This window comes from Hetaerina americana, unplaced genomic scaffold, assembly GCF_022747635.1.
Source record: "Hetaerina americana unplaced genomic scaffold, ioHetAmer1.1.p SCAF_8, whole genome shotgun sequence".
Taxonomy (NCBI): Eukaryota; Metazoa; Arthropoda; class Insecta; order Odonata; family Calopterygidae; genus Hetaerina; species Hetaerina americana.
This window is the reverse complement of record NW_027287427.1, coordinates 53,449,059-53,473,161: the sequence shown is the minus strand read 5'-3', so window position 1 is coordinate 53,473,161 and position 24,103 is coordinate 53,449,059.

Here is a 24,103-nt window from a genome sequence, read left to right as displayed (position 1 = left end):
CCTACGTCCGACAAAACTAAAACCCCAATAAAGCATCTCTCTCACTCGGCGCCGTGGGCCGTAAAAAGAGTAAAAAAACACTTCTCCACCCGCACGCAAGGAGATAACGCGTAAAGAAAGCGAATGAATGGAGCCCGGGTTACACGTGGGGATAGAAACAGAGGTGTGGAGAGGGGGATAGGAGAGACAAGATGACTGAATGAATGGCGAGAGCGAGGGAGGAAGAAAAGAGGAGGGGGAAAGAGAGGAGGAAAGGCAGATAGAGGCACAGGGGGGAGGGGTGGAAGATGGGGATGGGAGCATTGCTGGTGGAGTTAGGGTTATCTCCGTCCGTGAACAGTTCGTTGCTGTCTGAATGGGGGGGGGGATGTGCGATGTAGAGAGGCGGGAGGGGAGGAGAGTTCGGACCGACTTGGGAAAACAATACAGCAATATCGGAGGTTAAGGCGCCGGAAGTGACCGCGAGGGAGTGAGATTGCAGACCCGCAATAAAAATTGGGCTGGATGTGACTGTGGAAGAAGTGAGAGAGTAATATTAGACACCCAAGAGAAAGGAGGAGGACAATGGGGGACGTTAAAGGCGACTGCTATCAATCTCCGAAAAAAAATCCCACCCACAGTCAAAGCTCTACCTTAAACTGATTGCATACTGATAAGAGATTGGTTATTCTAGTATTGAATTTCCTTCCTCCATGTGGAAGTAGAAGGCACGAGAAGCAGGACGAAAGTGCGAGCACTTGAGAGATATAACGCACGTTAAAATGGTTTTTAATATGGTTTAAAAAATTTTAAAAAATACTGCGCAAGTCCACGATGATATGAAATATCTGTGGTGTTCAGAACATAACCAAACCACGATTATTATCGAACGTTAGATAAACTATTAATACGTCACAGTGAATTAGCAATAACATATCGGTACCATAAATTGAAGACAATAGAGATACAGATATTAGAGCAGTATTAGCTACATCTCACCTGAATCTGTTGAATATATTAGCAATAGATTTGAGGAGAATCAAAACATTAATGAACGTTATAATAATGGATAAATTTTCTCTCTTAAAAACTAAATAATTACTCTCGGGAATTGCATCAGCTATGAGTAAATGCCATAATGCTATTATTATCGTTTATATTAGGAAGTGGGGTATTATTTAAATCATTGTATGAGGTCCTACCAATTAAAGGCAGGCTCTGGAACTGATAGTCACGAATCTAATTTATTAATGAACTACTCAACTAGCCCAAAAAATCCCTACCCATATTAACCCTCGTAAAGTCGGTTTGCCAATGGCTAACACTCCCGTTCATCGCTCTGGGTCGCCGCCCTTGAATGCCAGTCGTGAATTACGCCCCAACAAAAATATGTACACAACTTCAAACCCGCACGTCATGGCGCTATCCCACATTAATTGACTCGCTGGTTCACAGAAACAGTAGGGTCAAGGAGGGGGTGGCTAGGGGCTGTTCGCTGCGGGCGGAGCCCTTAGAATGAATACGAAGGAATTTGACGAGGGCAAGGCAGGCAGGCACAACAGAGCGAGACACTAGGTGTCAAGTCAGCTACGCCAGTCAACTATGGTTAAGAGTCGTGGATAAATTTTATGGGGCGATTCTGGTGACGATCATTCATGATCCGGCCATCACACCACGCCGCAGTTTCGTCACACGACGTCTCAGTTCACCAGAGATCACAATCGTGAATGACACGAAATGGTGAATACGCCCCGACTGAATAAATTTGTCTTCGCGTGGGTATAAAATTCGGTGATGTTTCCATTGACGGACTGTCGGAAAACATAATAAATTTTAAAAAGGTCTCAACGTCCTGGGTTAATGCCAATAAATTATCGAGGGCATTCAACATCGGTCCATGAAATAAATTTCTCCATCCGGTTTATTTTCCAAAACTCTTCAGAATGTTTTGATTTACAGTGGAAGAGTTTTTCAATTATGCGATTCGAATCAAGACGAGTCCTCAATGCTAAACCAACGGCATCATTCGTGAAGTGGGCCCACTAGTGGAAGAAGCAAGGATGATTTTAAGTCTTCCAAATGCATTTGCTCCACGCACTTCTTGGTTGAAAGCCCTTGCACGCTTCAGAGTACGTTATAATGTTTCCCCTGCCAACACGTCGACCTTTCGATGAAGGGATGAAAAAAATTGTTCTAAGTATCCCCATGAACCAAAACGTTGGCGCTAATGATCGACATATCGACATAAATTGAAATTGAAGATAAAATAAATGAATGAATGAATCGAATCGAAGGTTACGCAGACGTCCCATAATGTAAGAAAAAGGACAGCGACCGCCCGTAGATTATATAACCCGCAATGCGCTGTTAGTCCGCAAACAGGAGGCACTGTAGAGTAAGCCTGGGCTACATTCATTTTCCTGAATCGACCGTCGACATGAAAAAAATATCTATGTGATGCCGATAAACGAGCATGAAGATCATACGTGGGCATATCGCGCAATATCGACCATCGAATGCATCGTCATATCGACTATTATTATTTATCTACTATTGATTACCGATACTCGACCTTCTCGGGTACCTAAACCTATACACCTAGACTAGTCGATATGAAAAATATATCGACATATAGTCAAATATCACGACGGTTTAATGACGCCCAAGTAAATCCCCACAGAGACCGGATTCCCAACGAGGCGTATGACGGAAAATCAATCATCACCAACCTTGCGCACTGAATGAAAATGTATTCCTTCCCACCGACACGCACCCATCACCGCCTTAATGAGAGGGCACAAAATTTTCATTTCACCTTCTCCACGGCGCGAGTCACCCGACAGGAATAAGAAGGAAACCCAGGGAGGGGGGAATAAAGCTCTCAAACTCTTTTTCTTAAAGACAGTCGAGACTGCGGAAACCACGAAATTAACCTTTCCTTAGGGAGGTCACCGAAGTGTGCGATTTTTTGGAGTAGCGAGTCTTCAATTTCCCCCCCCCCTCTCTCTCTCTTCACCCCAACCCAGACACTTATCCCTTCCGTCCATTGATGCAATCATTAAGTGCACACATACACACACACTAACCTCCCTTCCCGGGCGCCCTCTTACGCGGAGCGTCAGACCCCCCACCCCTCCTCCTCCCCCTTGCGCGGCCAGAAACGCTTAAAAAAAACAATTTAACTCGCCACCAACCCCCTTCCCCTGCTTGCCCCCAAAGGCCTCAGTTCTTCAAGAAGCAGGCGTTCATCGTGTGTGTGCTCAAGGACCTCAGTTCCTGTCCACGCACCTCCCTCCCACCCTCAACCTGAAATCTTTATTCGCCCCTCTATCCCTCGAAAATCCAGGGCCGGACACCACTTCCTCTCCCATTCAGCGGGGGAGGGAGGGTTGTAGTGATTGGGAGAAGGAGTACCTCCGCCTTCCCACCGATTCCATTACGAACCCTTTCATTTCTGGAGACGCTCTCGCACGTCGCACAAACACGTCGCTCAGTGCGGAGTCATCTGGCATGGCCGATAACTCAACAAAAATAAAGCAAAACGAATGCACCCCGCGAGTCATACACCAAAACCTGCCCAAATGGACGGCGAGATCAAGTGTATGTCCTATTAGTATTATTTCCTCTTGCTGTCATAACAAAAACAGTTGGAAGAGTGAGGAATTTACTGGGTGAAATCACAAGGATACAGAGGAAGTGAGTGGGTGGAGAATATATCGATAGGTAATGGGGACGGTGTAAGACGTGATAGAACGGAGAATATGTTAGGCAAACGAGAAAGAGAATGGAAAGGAATAGGGTCACTACATGGCATGAAAGCAGGTAGGAAGCATGAAGAACTGAAAAATGAATACATATGCAATAAATGAGGCCAACAAGAGATTTTAGTGGCGAAATAAAATTAAGTGAACCGTTTAGAGAAAAATTCTCATCGCAAATGTATCGCGTCATTTTCAATACAATCCGAAATATATGCAACAAACAAATTGTACCACTATTTATCCGAGCGAAATGGCTTACCCGCCCATGTTATTCTCACAGCGACGAATTGTCGTGAAGTCCGGCGGGTTATTGTTTGATACTGTCATGGAATGAGAGCTAGAGATATCGCCATACACTATATATATATATATATATATATATATATATATATATATATATATATATATATATATGTATATATACACATATATATATATATAATATATTATATAAACACAGATGTAGAGTTTTAGAATATAGAGACACAAAGAAGACACAATTTGTTATTTGACGTTTCGACAGCTCGGCTGTCGTCTTCATAATGTGTGTGAATATATATATATATATATATATATATATATATATATATATATATATATATATATAATGGGCTGACACAATATAACACAAATAGAAAAGAATAGACACATTTAAAAGAACACTCACACGGTAAATTGTTCGAGCTTTCGGCCCTCTCAGAGACCTTCTTCAAGAGAGACATATATATATATATATATATATATATATATATATATATATATATATATATACATACATATAGTTATTCTAATGCTTGTGAACTACAGAAGCACTCAAAGTTACAACAACCATAGTAATAATGTCAACTTCTAAAATTACGATAAAATGGATTGTAAATGTACCCCGTAACCATCGTAAATAACAACAATCAAAGCAAAATAAATAGAGTTGTCCTCAATAATGATAAAATTGTCAGTGAAATTGTTTTTAAAAGTAGTCGTTACAATCATTCATTGAAGCGCTGTTTGAAATTTAAAAAAAAACAATGCATATTATGGAAAAACGTAAATTTGGTAAAGTTCATAAGGAAATGGTTGAGAAAAAGCACTAAATAAGACGATTAGAACAAGGAATGCAAACGTGATATAACTCATAACGAGTCACAATCAAATAATAAAAACGATATTTGAAGTTAATATCTTATGGAAGTAGCCACGATATCTCCAGTGTGGGCTCGGTAGAATGAAATGTGAATCTAATGCTAGCATGATTGGTTGGGGATACCTAAAACGGAAATGCCTGGTCATTTGACGATTTTGATCGAAGATGAGGAAAATAATCAAATATTCCAACACTATTTAATGTCCATGTGAATTTGATGTAGTACGTCATTAATTCTAAACTGTCACATAAACCACTGGAAGACACAATAAGATCGTTATGAGTAGTTGGCTTGGCGCTGAAAGGCTTATGACATACGAGTATATCGTCATGCAGGGACAAATGGAGTTTCTATTCTAATTTAAACTGTTGCACTCACGAATGATGTTCATATTAAGAAATATTGAAAATAAATTGATAAAAACATCATTATTTTATTTTAAAAATCAATGTTTACTGGATTTTAATGTCACAGAATTTTGGAAACGCAGTCGACAGTAAAATCATGAGACTACGTCGCCGAAGTAAAGTAAGTTGACGAAATATAACACGATGCCAAATGCAAACATTTACCAGAAAAAAATTGTAATTCTATTGTAACAGAACTAAAGTGTTCAACTCAAAAGTATGGTTTGATACATGAAAACTAGAAGCCAATTTGAATTATTGTTCTCGTTTAATTTTGCACGGTATTTCTAGGCTTCGGATGCGAACTGTCATGAAATATCCCAGCAAGGTTTGACTAATTTGATGACATCTGAGCCTTTACATAACCCTTTGTCTCATATCAAGTTTTTTTTATAGCAAAGGAATCTATACAAAGTCTCCTCTTTGAAATGACAACTGCCTCCTCATCAATGACAACATTGAAGCACGCGACCTTTTTATTACGACCACATACGAAATTAATCCGAACATTTTTACAAACGAGTCGGAAGCGCGGACAATAAAAGAGAAATGGGAACATATTAAGCCTAATTGTATAGTTAGCGCGGAAATCAACATTCCCTCCCGTCTGCCCCCAATTCCTCCCACATTGCCACCTTTGGTATTTTGGTATTTTTCATACCAACAAAATTCGCGCAGACAAGCGAACAGAGAAATATATACACATCGGACACTCACCCTTAGCTCCTCGGGCGTGACACTGTAGTCTGTGTAATGGCAGATCAGCTCGACCGACAAGGGGTGGCACTGCCTCGTTTTGGAAGCCAGGAGGAGACACACCCCTGCGACCATCTGCAGTTGGCTGCGGACTATCTGGAACACGCACAGGAACCGATCCAGGAAATTGGTGGCGAGGGGGAATACTTGATCTTCGCAGCTTTGCTCCTCGCAAACCTATGAAGGGAACACGAGGATGGGGAAGAGACAGAGGGAGAAAGGTATGAGCACAGATCATTGTACCATACAGTAAGTAGTTAGTGAAAAATCCCTCGTTTTCCGAGGAAGTATAGAAAAGAATATTCGCATTTAAAAAATGCTGAATAAGTAAAGAAAATGTTTGTGCTCGTCGCAATACCGAATACATATCTATCCTACTTGCAGTAATTCATTTTACCGTGTCTCGTTATTTCACGTACGTATTAATCCATTTAATTTCTCAGAACTGGAAATGCAAACAATTTTTTGATGCATTATATTGTGTACGTGACGTTTTCAATAAATAGCCTTCATTTCAATGGTTGTCTTACCAAAATTAATTACGAGTGTGCATTCACAACCAGCCACATACCCTTGAAGGGTGCTTAAAATACTTAAAAAGAGTAAACACGCACGTATAGTATTTGATAACATGTAGCCGACTAAGGTCAGTCACATGGTCGATATCGGTCAAAGATCAATCACATGGCTGACTTAGCAATCTAGCTGCTTCATCGAACGGAAGGGGTTTTTTACACTGATCTTTTTCAGGGTTTCGATATGTACTCTTCATTATAAACGCTTCGTTAATTTTCCATCGGCATTTAAATGCAAACTGTGAAACCATTATATATGTACTTATATATATATATGTGTAACACGGAAATAATTGATTCCTCATAAGGAGATTTCGATTAACGTTATCATTCCAGCTTTACAGATACCTCTGCCTGACTGACGTTGAAATTTACCAGTCGACGCCCGCTGTTTGAAGAAATGATTTAGTTTTGACTGAGAATATAACTTTCCATCTGATACCCGGCCGGCATTAAGGGTTCGGATTCAGATTGCAGTCCACGCGATTCGTCACTTTCTTTCGCTCTTGCACCCGTGAACGTGACCTCTGCTTACTTGACGCGTTGACATATACCATAAATCGTATAATATCAATGAAGAAATAAATCTCACACAACATTTGACGAGATCATTTCGATGCAGTTAAACGGTAAACAATTATAATGTTGCAATTCAGGAACACTTCGAAAGGGTCTGAAATACTGTAAACACGTTTATTTAAAATCAAGGAAGAAGTTGACAAGGATTTTTTTGGCGACACTCCAAGCAGAAAAATATAGAATTGGTTACTACATGATATTCCACAGAAGAGGGATATCAATCCTTTTTTCTCGAATGTAAAGCTTGCCGAAGGTAATCTAACCAAGTTAAAGTAACACTAAGGTACTCAAGATAGTGCACAACATTTTGAATTCTTCTGTCACTGCCCTAATCCACCATCACCAAAGCCTCTTGGCAAGAGCTATGACTAAAAAACCGAATTTGGAAAATTAATCCCCACGTGAGAGTCACGTGGCACACGGCAACAAAGTAAACAAGATCCATGGAAATGGCAGCACAGCTCGTGTAATCGAGACGTAGGGAACATACGAGCACAACCACATCTCCGTGAGTAAACTGAGAACTAACCGAGTGACAAAGTACGTATGCTATTAATATCCTCGCGGGCGGAACCGCAAAGCAATCAGTCGACTATCAACATATGATTTTCACGGCCGGGAGAGGTCTTCTACGTACGTGACAGTGCTAACGAACGCGAAATCTCAATTTCAAACTGATCTAGATGATATGGGAGGACAATCACTTTCGAGCGAAGTTGGTAAATAGGGCCGTGTGCTTACCTCGAGCATCCAGGTCGACACGACATTCCTCATGTACGGGAAGATATCCTTCTGCACTTGCTCGAAGTAGTCACACCCGGGCACGTAATTGGCTTCCAGGTCGATGAGGTTCTCCAAGACCCGGACGTCTTCGAAGATGACCCTGTCGCGTTCTGCCCGGCGGCAATCCGCGGATAACTTCTCCAGGCAAAACAATTCCATTCTAGAGGACAGTCTCTCAAACGAAGAGTACCGGAATGGGCTGGGCTTGACCGGTCGCGAGGTCGGGACCGGGGCGGTCGATCACGGATGAGCAGGCGATTTCTCGCCGAAATATCCAGAAAGATGGTAGCCGGAGGGGGAGGGGCGTTAAAGAGAGATCACACGGGATTAGTGGGGAGACACACACAACGGGGTACTCTCGAATCGGCAAGTGTACCGGGATCAGACGTCCGAATTGATCCTCAACGATAATAATGTCACGCGGGAGCGGGGAAGGTGCAGGCTGAAGTTATGACAACAATCACTTCAGTCTCGCAGATAGACTAGGGCACATGGTTCGGGTGACAAGGGGGGGCACAAACGACTGCTTTGCGTTTGGGGGACCAAACAGAAAGTAAGACTCTCTCTCTCTGGGCGCTCAGCGATTTCGCTTAGGACGTCCACCTTAGCTCACGGTTGAACCGCGACTGTGTGCTTTCGGCGAGCGACACACCGGGTACGGGTGAACGTGCCCCCACTCTCCCTATATTCCCCCTCCTCGCAGCCCATTCACTCCCTTCCCCTCCTCGCCCCACCCTCCTCCGGTGGTCGCTCAGCGGCCAGGGCTTCCCCCACCACCCGGCTCCTTCCCCTGCCCTTTCCCTTCGTCGCAGACCTCACTGGCCAAAAAAACCGGTATAGGGGGGGTCTTGTCGAGAGTACCCTGGAGGAGTCGGTACTCCCGTTGAAATGATATAATTACGAGACCAACAATTTGACCTTGTTCCATTTTTGGATTGATATCATCACATTTTAGCGTAAAGTCGTCAAACATAATGTGTTGATTTTTACAATTTGCGTAACTGACGCGCCCATTACCTCTCTTCCTCCAAACGCATGCTATCCCCATTTAAATAAATCATTTTTTTCATTAAACAAACAAGTAATGAATAATTATTGATTATCGTCATACAGAATCAGGTTCCATAAAAAAACATTATTACTATAAGTATGCTGCTGTTTCCCGTAGGGTTTGGATGGAACAGTCTGAACAACGATACATTTATTTGCCTCTCTTTTCACTTTTTTCTGCCCATGCCTCGCTTGCCTGACGTCCCCTGAATCTCAGTCTTCAACTTCCCTTTGCCAAAGTGCTGTGTATCCCTTTCCTGCCTCCTTTGGATTCCTGCCAACAATTCCCTCTCCTCCCCAACCATGCCTGACACTTTCTCGTTTGCTTTCCTGATTGCACATTGCAACTTTTCATTCCAATCGTTACACTTGTATAAGCCTTATTATGTTCTCGGCATGCATCCTTATCTTAGGATGTAAATACGAGGTCTATATCTATCTACTGAATACTCCGCATACCGAGTATGCTTGGCTAATATAACCACTGTACGCACCGCTTTTGGTAGTGATGATATAATTTCTCGAGGAAATAATGAAATTCATGAATGTGGAATACCGATTGCAGTAATGATATGTTAAACTATTGGCACAAGGAATTATTATAGTCATATAAATGGATACATTTAGTTAATGCTATGAAAGGCATTCCAACGAGTAGACTCGTTTAATTGCCATGGCATGGTTCTCCATAGACTGCTGGTTTGACGAAGTAGTTATGAGATTTCAACAATAATTTCTTCCCCTTTCAGAAAACTTTGACAATACAGTGTGCAACTCCAATCCCAATACGTGTATTTACCCTGGCGTTAACATTAAATTTACAGTTTTCATCTTTATCATTTTTTTGCACTTTAAAGTAGTAATATTTAAAAGTATTTGGTGGAATACAAAGGGCGTTTAAATTAACAGTATTAATGTCAGAATATGTATGTTATATTAGCATTATTGGAAATTTCCTATTGTCTACCCGCAGGTTTGTTATTACCCTTGTCTGCAAAGTAAGTTTGCAATTTTTTTTTGCATTTCTCAGTACCCAGCAATCCACTGCTTGAGTAAATGACAGGGGGTGAATACACACCAGACTATTTTTGACCCGCATATTTGTTTTACCCTACCGCGATCGGACAATATTACCCTGATGTCTTATCGTTCGTGGAAAAAAATGACATCATAAATTTATCTGTTCTACACTTAAACTCTATAATTTTATTTACATGACCTCTCCTACCGTAGTACGATGGGGCTTAAAATACATTTTAAACGTCACTGCTTAAGAGACATCTTTCCAAAATATGCAAGAGATTTCATCTATAATTTAATCTTCGCTCCTTGAGTGATACCCAGTTTAGCTCCTCTAATATGTTAGATTCGCTACTTAGTTTTTCATAACAACGTTTTACAAATTTAGCTCCTCTACGCTGCGCGCGATCCAATTCGGCAATCAATCCAACCTCGTGAGGATCCCATATATATTTTATTTAATTTGGAGGGTCCCGGGTTCGATTCCCGGGTAAGGCACTCTGGGCACCTGCAGCTCCACCCAAGCTATGGGATTTTTCGGGTACAAGATCTTACTAGGAACCCATAACCAGCACAGGGAAAGGAACTGGCACCCCTACCATGATGTGTGAATATCACACCCCGTATAGGGCTTAGTACTGGGTGATCTCTATCATCACCTACTAAACCGACCTTCGGGTAGATTACTGTGTTTATGGTTTATATACCCTGCAAGCCACCGCTAGGGTGTGTGGCAGTGGGTAAAACCACAGAAGACTATTTTTGACCCGCACATTTTTACCCTAGCGCCCTAAAATGACATCTTGAATTTATCTGTTCTACACTTCATCTCTCTAATTTTACTAGCATGATCTCTCCTACCATAGTACGATGAGGGTAATAGTATCACTGCTAAACAGACCTCCTTCCAATAAATGCTAGAGATTTAATCGGTAATTTAACCTTCGCTCCGTGAGCAATTCCCATCCTCGCTCCTCTAATACTATTTTGAATACGCTAATAAGTTCATATTTTTAAAAGTTTAACAAATCTAGCGTCTCTACGCTGCACGCGATCCAATTCGGCAATTAATCTAACTTCGTGAGGATTCCATATACTTGCAGCATATTCTAAATAAGGCCTAACCAACGGCAGATAATATTTCTCTTTGACCTTTTCATCACATTTAACAAGTACTCTTCTAATAAATCCTAATTTTTTGTTACCTTGTCCACATATTCCTCGTATGTGGTTCACCCAGGAGAGATCGTGAGTAAGAGTAACACCTGGGTATTTAATTTAAAAAATATATATACATATATATATATATATATATATATATATATACATATGTACATATATATATACTAATGTGTATATATACATCTATATATACATACACCAGTCTGTGTGTGTATACACACACACACACATATATATATATAATGTATAACACTTAGCACTAGTGGACACAGACAAAAACACAGAAACACACAAAAAAAGAGACTCACTATTTTTCGAATTTTCGGTGGTCGTTGCCACCTTTATCAAGGAGGAGAGGGACAGAACTGAAGGGAATACGAGGGCTGGAGCGATGGATGGAAGGGGAAGGTGGGGAGGGAATTCCGAAGGGACGGGTTTGGAGGGGCAGCGTTAGAAGGGTGGGGAAAATGTAGAAGGTGATGGGGGTGGAAGGGGGATGAAAATATAATTAGAACAGGGTAATTAGTGCCTAATATTGATTCCTGGCCTGATTGAAGCCTGAAGGTGAAGGCACCTTCTGAAGTGCCAACTGTGCCCTGCCTATTATATTGGGCAAACCACCACACCCCTCAATATCAGAATCAACAACCACCGAGCCTCATGCAAAAACTCTTCCTTCATTGACATGCTCCCTATCCCCAAACACGCCTCCGAACACAACACTCCCTTTGATAAATGCTATAGTGTATCAATCATAGCATCCCTCCCACCCTCTGATCCTCCTCTGAAACTGAAAACACTAGAGCAATCCTTCATCTGGCTTTTGGAGTCCTGGAACTGGCCAGGAATCAATATTAGGCACTAATTACCCTGTTCTAATTATATTTTCATCCCCCTTCCACCCCCATCACCTTCTACATTTTCCCCACCCTTCTAACGCTGCCCCTCCAAACCCGTCCCTTCGGAATTCCCTCCCCACCTTCCCCTTCCATCCATCGCTCCAGCCCTCGTATTCCCTTCAGTTCTGTCCCTCTCCTCCTTGATAAAGGTGGCAACGACCACCGAAAATTCGAAAAATAGTGAGTCTCTTTTTTTGTGTGTTTCTGTGTTTTTGTCTGTCCACTAGTGCTAAGTGTTATACATTATTATTCACGTCCGTGAGTCTTTCAAAAAAGTGTTATATATATATATATATATATATATATATATATATATATATATATATATATATATATATATATGTGTGTGTGTGTGTATATGTATATATATATATATATGTATATATATATATGTATATATACATATATATGGGTCGCGGTAGTCCAGTGGGTAGAGCGTTGGACTGCTGACCGGAGGGTCCCGGGTTCGATTCCCGGGTAAGGCACTCTGGGCACCTGCAGCTCCACTCAAGCTAAAAAGTGATTTTTCGGGTACCAGGTCTTCCTGGGAAGCCATAACCGGCACAGGGAAAGGAACTGGCCCCCCTACCCTGATGTGTGAATTTTACACGCCGTATAGGGCGTAGTGCTGGGTGATCTCTACCATCACCTACTAAACCGACCTTCGGGTTGATTACTGTGTTTATGGTTTATATATATATATACACACACACCCTAGCAGGACATTCTAAATGAGGCCTAACCAGCGGAAGATAACATTTCTCTTTTACCTATTCATCATCACATTTACCCAGTACTCGTCTGATAGACCTTAATTTTTTGTTAGAATTCCATTATCCCTTCCATCAGATTATATCCCAACATCTCTTATCCCGTGCCCAACAATTCCAATGTAGTCTACATATAGCACTTTTAATCAACGATATTTTCACCATTTCTCAGGTTTCAAATAATTATAAGGAGGAAGATGTTCGCAGGGCATACGATCAGTTAGAGGACATAATCGGGTCTGTTCCTGCGGTGAAACAATTGATAGGGATAGGGGATTGGAATGCGACCACAATTTAGTGCTCATGAAGTGTAGCGTCCGATTCAAAAAGATAAGGCGGGGGCAGCGGGTCAGGAAATGGAATTAAGAACTGGATTGACGAAAGGAGTATCAGCAGGCTTGGAGAAAATCATGAATGAGAGAAAAAAGGGCAGTACTATAGAGGAAAAGTGTAAATATATCACAAATGGTATATCGGAAGCTGCAAAGGAAACTATAGGATTAATAGGAAAAGGTCAAGTTAGCTATGGATCACGGATGGGATAATTAGAAAGACCGATGAAAGAAGGAAATTGAAGAATGAACACAAAGACTTAAATAATACTTTGAGATGGGTAACAAATAAAGCAGATCGACAGATAGAGACAGATCAGACAGGGAGACGTGACAACAGAGAGACATTAGACCGTACGCCGGGGTTTTCAGGTAGCACAATTCGATACCTCAAGAAAGAAATCTTCAAAGAAGACAACAGCAGCCATAGGACTTGGGTGGTATAGCCCAGGCTGCAAGGCACCCGGGAGGAGTGGCTAACTCAGAACCACTTTCTCACTCTCGGGTGGCGCTCTGCGCCTCATCAATTATTAAATTGGTCGCCTCATTTCGGCTATCCGGTGAAGCGCCCCCTGGGTGCATTGCACTTGCCGGTGAACCGGGTGGGTCCCCACGCTAGGGTTCCCCATAAAATTTTAATATTAGTGAAAGGAAACATATAAGTACGCTGCTGTATGATCCAATCATGGTGAGCGACCGGCTCCTCGCCGGTCTTTTCGCTGCCCAGCATCTTCTGCTCTTCAGCGAGGGGACATTCGGACAAATTCCCGGGGATTCCCTAGGGACCCCGTTCGTGTCGTACCATTTCGGAGCTAAATGGCCCCGAAATGGCCGTTACACTTTCGCCGCTTCGCTGGCGGCTGGTCTTTCTCAATCCCTGTCGCTGCACAAGGACGTGGGTGCTTGTCCCACGGGAAGACCACGACATCGGTGATGCCGCGGACTTCCCCGTGGGAGGAGGATGCCGCTTTCCGCCGGAAGGTCCTTGCCCGCTCCTGGAGTGCGCTCTGCAGAGGTTCGATCCCGGACAGCGCCGGAAGAGACTCGTTCCCCGTGATCCACCCGATCTGGAGTGCCGCTCGGAGGTTTCTCCTGTCCGCAGCGTGCAGCTTATTCCTTGCGCCGTCGCACATCACGCCGCACCATGCGGGTGCGGCGTACGCAAGGGTTGGGCGTAACACCGCCGCGAACAGGTGCAGTCTCCTTCGCAGCGGAAGGCATGGATTACACAGGATCGGGCCGAGGTCTTGCCGCCGGGATGCTGCGATGCCGGATGCCCTCATCACATGGTGCCGCATGGAGAGACGCTTGTCGAGGACGACGCCCAGGTACAGCACCGTCTCCGCCCAGTGGACCTCCGTCGCGCCGACGAGGATTTCGCCGGGCTCCTTCGGTCCCCTGGAGAAGACGATCGCCTGGGTTTTGTCCTCATTGACTCCGAATCTCCAGCGGGAATACCAAGTGATGAGTTCGTCGACCGCCCTCTGCAGGTATCGCGCCGCCATCTGTTGCCTCGTCGATCTCGCCAGGATCGCCATGTCGTCCGCATACGATGCTACGAGGACGTTGCTCCCAAAGTCTGCCGGGATATCCGCAGAGTAGATGTTGAAGAGAAGCGGCGAGAGCAAGCTTCCCTGGGGAACACCCGCTCTAATTCGCCGCTTCTCTGATACAGCATATCCCCAGCTGACGCGGAACGATCGTCCTCGCAACCAGGATGCCGCCAGCTCCGTCCACCATCGAGGAAATCCGAAGCAATTCAGCTTCCACAGCAATCCCTCGTGCCACACCCGATCGAACGCCTTGCTGACGTCAAAGAAGGCGCCGACGGTGGAATGCCGTCGGTTGAAACCTTCAGTGACGAAGTTCAGCAGGCGCGCGACCTGGTGCGTTGCTGAGTGCTCACTGCGGAAGCCAAACTGATGCACCGGAACGATGTTCAGCTCCTCGGTGATGGCGACGATGTGGCGCAGGAGGACCCGCTCGAACAGCTTTCCCAGGCCGTCGAGCAAGGAGATCGGACGGAAATTCGCCGGCGATGCCGATTTCCCCGCCTTTGGTATGCACACAACGCGCGCCTCCTTCCATCGGGATGGGAAATGCCCGATAGCGAGACACGCGTTGAAGATGCACAGCAATAAGGAGGCAAGGGATATCGGCATCTGAGCGATGACAGTGTTTACTATTCCGTCTGGTCCCGGCGCCTTTCGGGGTTTCAGAGCCTTTATGGCCCCTCGAAGGTCCTCCTCGCTGATGGTCGGCGGCATCTCTTCGCGGGCGCGGACGTGGCGTGGCGATCTCGGCGGCAGCACGATGGATTCCAGGGGATCCTCCTGGTCAGAGTCCCCGTCCAAGGGAGAAAACACTCTTTCGAGGTGCTCGGCCATCCCAGAAGCCTTCTCCTCCGGAGTCCGGAGTGTCCCCACCGCGGTGCGAAGGGGCGCCTCCTCTCGCCGCTCACCTCGCAGACTGCGTGCAAGGCGCCACAAGGACCCGTCTTCCGGGGATAGCGTTGAGACCTTCTTCTCCCAGCTGGATTCCCTGAAGGCCGCTATCTCGCATCTAAGTTCGCGTTGCGAGCTGTTTAGCAACGCCTTGGCGGCCGGGCATCGGGAGCGTTGGAATTGGCGACGTAGCCGATTTTTCTCCCGAATCTTCTCGCGGATCTCCCTTGGAAGGGCCAGGTGATTCCATTTCCGAGCGGGACGCTCGGGAATTGCTGCCTGTGTTGCCGCCTGTACAGTTTCCGTCAGAAGATCGACCTGACGGTCGATCTCTTCCGGGGAACTAAGAGGCGGAGGCATCGGAGAGGCGCTGATTCGGTCAGTTACCTGATTCCGAAACATCGCCCAGTCCGCGGCAGCATAATTCCGGATCATCCTCGTCGGCGTCTCCAAGGGTTTCCTCGCAAGATGGAGAAGGACAGGCAGGTGGTCGCTGTCCAAGGCGTAGAGCGCTCTCGCAGAGAGCGCCGACGGCAGCCGTGCGTGCACCGCGATGTCCAGCACGTCGCTCGTTCCACGAGTTGCGAAATGAGTCGGCGTGCGTGGACCGATGACGACGAGTCGCTCGGCGGAAGTCCACTGTTGTAGGCAACGCCCTCGAGGATTTTCCACTCGGGAGTGCCAATCGGGATGCTTCGCGTTGAAATCGCCCGCGGCTATCGTGGGAACAGATCCCACGAAGAATTCCGCGAGCTCTTCTGTGCGAAACATCACCGATGGTGAGCAGTATACTGAAATGAGGCGAAGAGGCCCCTCGCCGCATTCCAGCTCTATTGCAGTGGCTTCCGTCGAATCGAACGTCGGCAGCGTGAAGCGCTGTGCACGCAGGTGATCAGCGACCAGGACTGCAGTTCCCCCTCCTTGGCGCGCCCGGTCGTCACGGAAGACCTGGAATCCCGGGACGGTCCACCTACTCCTTGGCTTCAGGTGCGTCTCTTGCAACAGGGCGACCTCGCATTTCTGCCTGGATAGAAACGCGAGCAGCTCCGGCGTTTTCCTCGCCACGGCGCCTCCTACGTTCCAAGACGCGATGGCGATGTTACGGCGTCTAGGAGGCGTGTTATCCATGACGAGGAGCAAGAAGAGCCGGCAACTGTTGCAGTGTTGCCGAGAGCACCTGAAGCTGCGTCTGAAGAGCAGCAGAGATTGTGGCAAGCGTCCCCAGGACGCTTAGGAGCGGGTTTTCTTCGGGGCCGGCGTCCAGGTCCGCGGCCGGCGAAGCAGATGTGGCCCCCGAAAGGACCGGCGGCTGGGCAGGCGTCGCCTGCTGGTTGCGCCTACGCTCCCGCAAGGGAATGCGGAGAGAGGCGGCGGTTTCCATGACGTTTGCCGCGGGCGTCGGCAAATCCGGGAACTGGATGCCGAGGCGCGGTCTTGGGGTTGGGCGCTGAGGAGCTGGACCGCGGGACGCGTTTCCTCCTCGCCATACATTCCGCGTTCCCAGGGCTGGTGTGGGTGCCTTGGACGCAGGAGCAGGAGACGGTGGAGCATTCTTGGGTGCGGTGGCCGCCCCCGATCGGCGTCCGCGGCGCTTTTTGGACGGCTTAGCGGCTCGACGTTCCTTCTCTGCAAGCCACGTCTTGCACGTCGGGGAGAAGGCCGAATGCGCTCCCCCGCAGCTGGGACATTTCTCCTCTCCGGTCCTTGGGCAATCCTCAAGGGCGTGTCCGCCTGAGCAGTGCGGGCAGCGAGGAGAAGCGGTGCAGAAAAAGCTCCCGTGACCGAAGCGAGAGCATCTATGGCAGAGCTGGGGATCCCTGTAAACGTAAAGGCGCACCGAAATTACGCTGTTGCCAACGCTTCGGATTGCCTTAACTGCAGAGATGGTCCACTTTTCCGACAAGGCGATGGCGACGACGAAAACGCCGATCGGTTTGCCCTCGGAAGACAGCTGGCGTCCCCGGCGTGCGTCGATCCCCATGTCGCGCAGGTCTTCGAGCAGATGCTCAATTTGGTGCTTTGCAGAGAGGCCACGGAAGGTGAATGCCGTGGTTTTCTCCTCCCCCACTCCCCAAGTGGACATCTGCGCGTCAGCCGCGGACAGAGCCGCGCGCAAGGACTGGAAGTCTTCCATAGAGCGGGTTTGCACCCGCGCAGACGACTCCCCGTAAGCGACGGTGAAGGTTTGATCCTTCACCGCTGCGCGAATCATATCGCGGAATGATCTCACGTCCTCAACATCGTAAACGACGAGAGGAGGAGGGCGTTTCCCGCGACTAGGGCGTGGGGGAGGGGCAGCAGCGTCTTCAGCCTGGGCTGCGGTGTCGGCCGCGTCCATTGCTTCCGTGATCGGCTCAGAAGAGTCGGTCTCAGGAGCTATCGCGGCAAATGAGTTGGCCGTTGGGACCGGAATAAAGGCCTCAGCGGAGGTTCGGGCGCGTTTAACGAAACTTCCCCCTATATACCTTAAAGATATCCGAAACTGGCAAGAGAAATACAACTCCCTCCGTTCGGCATGTGTCCTCCCTCCAGTGGCCACCCTAGTCCGTAATGAAATACGATTAAACTGCCAAACTGTCTCTGATTTCCGTGCAGCCACCTCCCTCCTTAGATCAAAAGGTTGGGAGCATTACACTTATCAACTAAAGTGTGATAAGAAACGCCACTTCGTTCTTCGGGGCCTCCCATCAAACACCCCAGTCGCGAGCATCGAAGAAGCTTTAGCGGACATCGGCTTTCCTACTGACCAAGTAGTCCAGCTAAAGACTAAACGTCCTTCCCCCGTTGAGCAGGCAGAGAGAACTGTGATCCGCTCAGAAAATCCCACTGCTGAACTTCCTCCTATCCCCCCAAAGGATCTGCCATTGTTTCAAGTACGCCTACAAGACCCTTCGAGGCAGGAAGACTTTATGCAAACGACATCTCTTCTACATCTGCGTACGAGCGTCGAACCCTACCGGCAACCTGTAGGCCCCCCACAGTGCATGTCATGCCAGCGCTACGGCCACACGCATAAAACATGTGGCCTAAATCCCCGCTGCGTAAAGTGTGCTGGCAACCACCACTACCGCGAATGCACAAAATCAAGAAACGAGCCTGCAAAATGTGTAAACTGCGATGGCGCACATACCGCAAATTACAGGGGCTGTATCGTCCATAGAGAAATCATGCTAAAAATACGCGCCAAAAGAGAGAGCTTAGTCCCTGACAACAGGGTGACTGCACCCACAGCTCCAACCACCTCCGTGGCTGCTTTCCCTCCCATAGAAAACGCTTGGAAATCCCGTTCCAACCCCCTTACTGGTATCTCCCGTGCTCAGGCCGCTGCCAACCCTCCCCCTGCCTCCAATCCCCCCCCCCACCCACCCAAACGCTAACCTTGACTCTAACCTTTCTCCAGAACCCTCATCCCAATCTAGCTTGAAGTCCTCCCTACTCTCCATCGTTGCTAAAATCCTTACGGTAGACGACAATGCCTCCCTAATGTCAATCCTAAAAACGGACCTAATCCCGTGCCTCCTTAAACTCCTGAATGGCCTGTAAACCCGACTACTCTCCTCACCACCTAAGCTTCCTCCAGTGGAACTGTAACGGCATCAGGTCAAAATCCCTCGAGCTACAGCACCTCACGGCCATCTACTCCCCGGATATTATACTTCTGCAGGAAACAAAGCTGACTGTCAACCAAACCCTCTATATCCCCAACTACAGAGTCTTCCGCAGAGACAGGCCTGACTCCAAGGCTGGAGGCGGAGTAGCAATCCTCATCAAGAAAACCGTCCCTTGCTGCCAACTATCACCACCTGCTACTAACAAGCTTGAACTTGTCGGTATTACAATAAAGACCAGGGAAGGGAACTTAAACATTTGGTCAGTCTACTTCCCGCCCAGCACCAGCAAATATCCCCAGGAGGACCTGGATGCAATCAAATGTATCCTCATCCCAAGGGCTCTGCTAGGTGGCGACTTCAATGCCAAGCATATGGCCTGGGGCTGCAAATCCAACTCTGCTCGAGGTAACTCTTTGCGCCGTCTCCAAATCTCGGCAAATTTTGCCATACTGGCTCCTCCATCCCCAACGCATTTCACCCCTAACCCCGCAGACTCTGACATCCTTGACCTCGTCCTTACCTCCCTTCCTCCCAATTTCCACCTTAAAAATGTAAACAATGCTGCCTCCGATCACTGTCCACTAATCTACTCTGTCTCCCTGAATCCGACGATCCCCAACTCTCAACCCATAAAAGTCAACTGGAAACGGTTTCATTCGACCTGCTGCGTTACGCCTCTAGAACGCCCGATCCTCAACAAAAAAGAAGACATTGACTCAGCCATCAAAGAGTTTACCTCGACCCTTACGTCGATAGCAAATTCTTCCCAACTCCGCCATGATCCGGCAACTCTAGCTGGTCAAACTCTGCCGGCTGAGATTTTGAACCTCATGCGGAAAAGAAACAGCGCAAGACAGCTATGGCTGCGTACCCACCACCCCATTGATGGCCGCAGATACAGGGCTCTTCGAAACCTTGTCACCTCCTCCCTCAGAAAGGAAAAACAATCCCTCTGGGACAGAAAGATCAGTTCCCTGTCTCATGAGGATAACTCAGTCTGGCCACTCGCCCGATCACTCCGAAAAAGATCCACTCCCCCAGCTCCTCTGCTCCATAACGGGTCATTATCATACTCCGACCAGGAAAAGTGTGAAATCTTCGCCGACATCTTGGAATCGGTCTTTTGCAACCCAAAACCATCCCATCTTGACTCCACCGCTAACCAAACTTTCGAATCTATTGCGTTTACTCCTCCTCCTGCTATCCCAGCGGCTACAATGACCGACTTAAAGGCCATCATTAATAACTGCAAAGCCAAATCCGCTCCCGGCCCTGACCGCATCTCGTACAACCACCTCAAAAACCTCCCCATACACTTCCTTGATCACCTTTTGTCCATCCTGAACTCATGCCTCTCACTCTGCTATTTCCCTGCCGCCTGGAAGTGTGCAAAAGTCATACTCATACCCAAACCCGGAAAAGATCCAAAGGACCCTGGCAATCACAGACCCATCAGCCTTCTCCCCTGCATGGGTAAGGTCCTGGAGCGCGTCATCCACTACCGCCTTGATGAGGAATTCACTTCACTAAATATCCTACGGCCGGAACAAACGGGTTTCAGAAGAAAAACAGCCACCACCCACCAAATCCTCCGACTTGTCGAGCATATTACTTTTGGTTTTAACATTAAAAAACACACCCAGGTCGCCTTTCTAGACATCAAACGGGCCTTTGACCGTGTCTGGAAAGAAGGGCTCGTCTACAAACTCTCCCAGACTGATATCTCTTTCTCTCTTGTTAAAATTATAGCATCTTTCCTCTCAAGCAGAACTTTCTTTGTCTCTATCAACTCTTACAATTCAAACCCGAGAAATATCCTCGCCGGCGTCCCTCAGGGTGCTGTTTTATCCCCAACCCTTTTCAATCTTTATATAAATGACCTCCCCTCCCACCCTAAAACCCAAGTGTACCTGTACGCCGACGACACCGCCATTGCATCCCAGTCTTTCTGCCCTGACACTGCTGCAGACAACGTCCAGGAACACCTAGACTTAGTTGAAGAATGGATGGACTCTTGGAAACTCTGTGTCCATCCAGACAAATGCGAGCATGTCAACTTTGCAAGAAAGTGGAAGAAACCCTGCTCTACGGCCCTTTTTTATGGTAACTCCCGCATCCCCCTTAAAAACTCAGCCAAATTCCTGGGAGTCATACTGGACAGGAAACTTACCTGGCAGGAGCATACTACGTACGTTCTCAACAAGGCAAACGCGGCGCGTGCCTCCCTGTTCCCCCTTCTAAATCACAGAAGTCCCCTTAAACTAAGTACCAAACTGATCCTATACAAATCCATGATTCGCCCCATCCTGACATATGGCTACCCAGCCTGGGGAGCCATATCCGACACAAACATAAAGAAAATTTGCACTTTTCAGAATCAAGCTATCCGTCATATAGCTAAAGCCCCCTGGTTCTTTCGCAATGATTCCCTCCACAAAGATCTACAGCTACCACCCATCAGTACCTACCTTCAATCCATTGCTTCGTCCTTTTCCAAATCACTGCCCATCACCCAAAACCCCTTATTAGAAAACCTATGGTCCTACGATAAAAATCCGCACTTCAAGCATAAACGTCCTAAACTTACCGCAATGCCCACCGTAAATTAAAAATCCTTTCTCCATAACCACGCCCTAAAATACCCATATCATACCACCGTTTATCAGCATCAGCTGGAAATCGGGACAAGATGCGCAAGGCGCAGTGCTATATCGGTTCGGTTCGGTTCGGGCGCGTTTAAGCGCGGCGTCGCTTAGCGGCGTGAAAGGGCGACGAACGCCCGCTCTCTGCTGCTTCTCTGACTCGTCTCTGAAGACAGGCGCGATGACTTTGGCGTAACGCCGCGGCCGAACGAACCCGTCTTCATCGACGGGGGATCCAGGGCGGGAGACGCCAGGCGACGAGATGGCCGCCATGGCGAGGAGCCGGCGAGAGGTGGAGTTGACGGCGCTTTCCACTGCAGAGCAGTGCAAAGTCGTCTCGATGGAGAAGGTGGTACAGCGACTCTTCGACGTATCTGGATGACTCGATGATCAGGATGCAGGAAGCTGGATGATCGCACAGCCGACTTAATCACCCTTCCAACCTTCCAACCGCTGTATGATCGTCATCAAATCGCCATAGCCCAGGGTGGGCTGTCGTACCATTTCGGAGCATCATCGCGCTCCGAAAAACACCACGAAATGGCCGACTCGTCCAACAAAGCGAGTGCTGCCAACGATATAAACAACCTTATTCCAACGCCACCTCCCTTGCCGTTGCAAGGAATGTTTAAACAAGTATACACATTCGGTACACGGGCAAAAGAGGACCCGCGAAAGAAAAACAATCACGAAAAAGGTAAACCCGGCCCGGCCGGTCAGGCTCAGAGGCCAGTAATTTCACAGACAGAAGCTCTTGACATCACTAAAAGCTCTCGCAAACACAACAGCGAAATAGCCTCGCCATCCCCGGCGACAGCCGCAGCCATTGCCGCCCTTCAAAAGCAGCAAATGGGCAATAAACAACAAGAAAAGGTCACTTTAGTAGGTACCTCAGAAACAGCCATGGAAGCGAGGAACATGGCCAATAACAGTAGCAACAACCATTTGACAACGTCCACCTCTTCAGCAACGACCATTGGTGCCCTCCCTCTCGCCGAACCGCTTAACACAGGCCCTCAAGCACAAACACCGCATGGTCAAGGAGACGACGGCTTCACTGTCGTCTCCAAGACAAAAGGTACCCCGCTCAAGAGGCGAAGAATTTTAGACTCCCCAGATATCACTCATCCGAATAGGTTTTCACCCATTGAGTCATCGGCTGAGGTGATGGAGACACAGCCATCCGTACCAAAATCGCCCAAAATCCCGGCCATAACCGTCCACAATGTGAAAGGGTGGGTTGAATTGGCTAAGGAGTTGACGGCGAATCTGCTCTCGCCACCCAAATGTATCCTCAAGGGACCAAACACCGTGGCAATAACTTGTGCCAGCACAGAGGATTATTTTAAAACTAAACACATTCTTAAAATCAGGGATCTAGAATATACGTCTTACCAGCTCCCAGCCGATAGGCTGAAAGAATATTGTGTAAAAAACCTGGTAGGCGACGTAAATGCAAAGGACTTAGAACTAGAATTACACCGAATGGGGTATAAAGTAAAAAGCGTCGTACAACTGACCACCACTAAACCTACCTATGAGGACAGGATGAAAGGGAAAACAACAGGCATCAAGCGATTGGTGCCAGTTTATCACGTCATCTTAACAAATGATCCCCAACCAGGGGACCTTCTCAAAATTGAATACCTTTTGACCATGCGGGTGAATATATCTAAATTCACCAAACCTAAGGGCGTTGTACAGTGCCACAAATGCCAGGGCTTCGGCCATACAAAGAATTATTGTAACATTCGGCCCCGTTGCGTTAAGTGTGCCGGTCCACACTTAACATCCGAATGTGAAAAGAAAGATCGCAGTACGCCCGCGCGATGCGTAAACTGCACAATGGAGCATCCCGCCAATTATCGCGGATGTCCCGTTTTTAAATGGGAAAATCAGCGAAAATTGGCGAGAGAAAAGCGCGATACAATTTCCCGAGGACCAGCCCAAGGGAAAACATATATACCTGCTCCGGCTCCTGACAGGAATGCTTGGGCTCCTAGAGCTCAAGGTCCTTTGCAGGACCAATCATCTTTTACCGCCACCAACCCATTTCCCTCTCTACCCCCTCCTAGGATCCCTCCTCCCCATGTTATCAACCCACTTATGCCCGGCGGCGCTATTTCACTTTCCTCTTCTTCTTCTTTAAATCACCTACCAAACCATCCGGC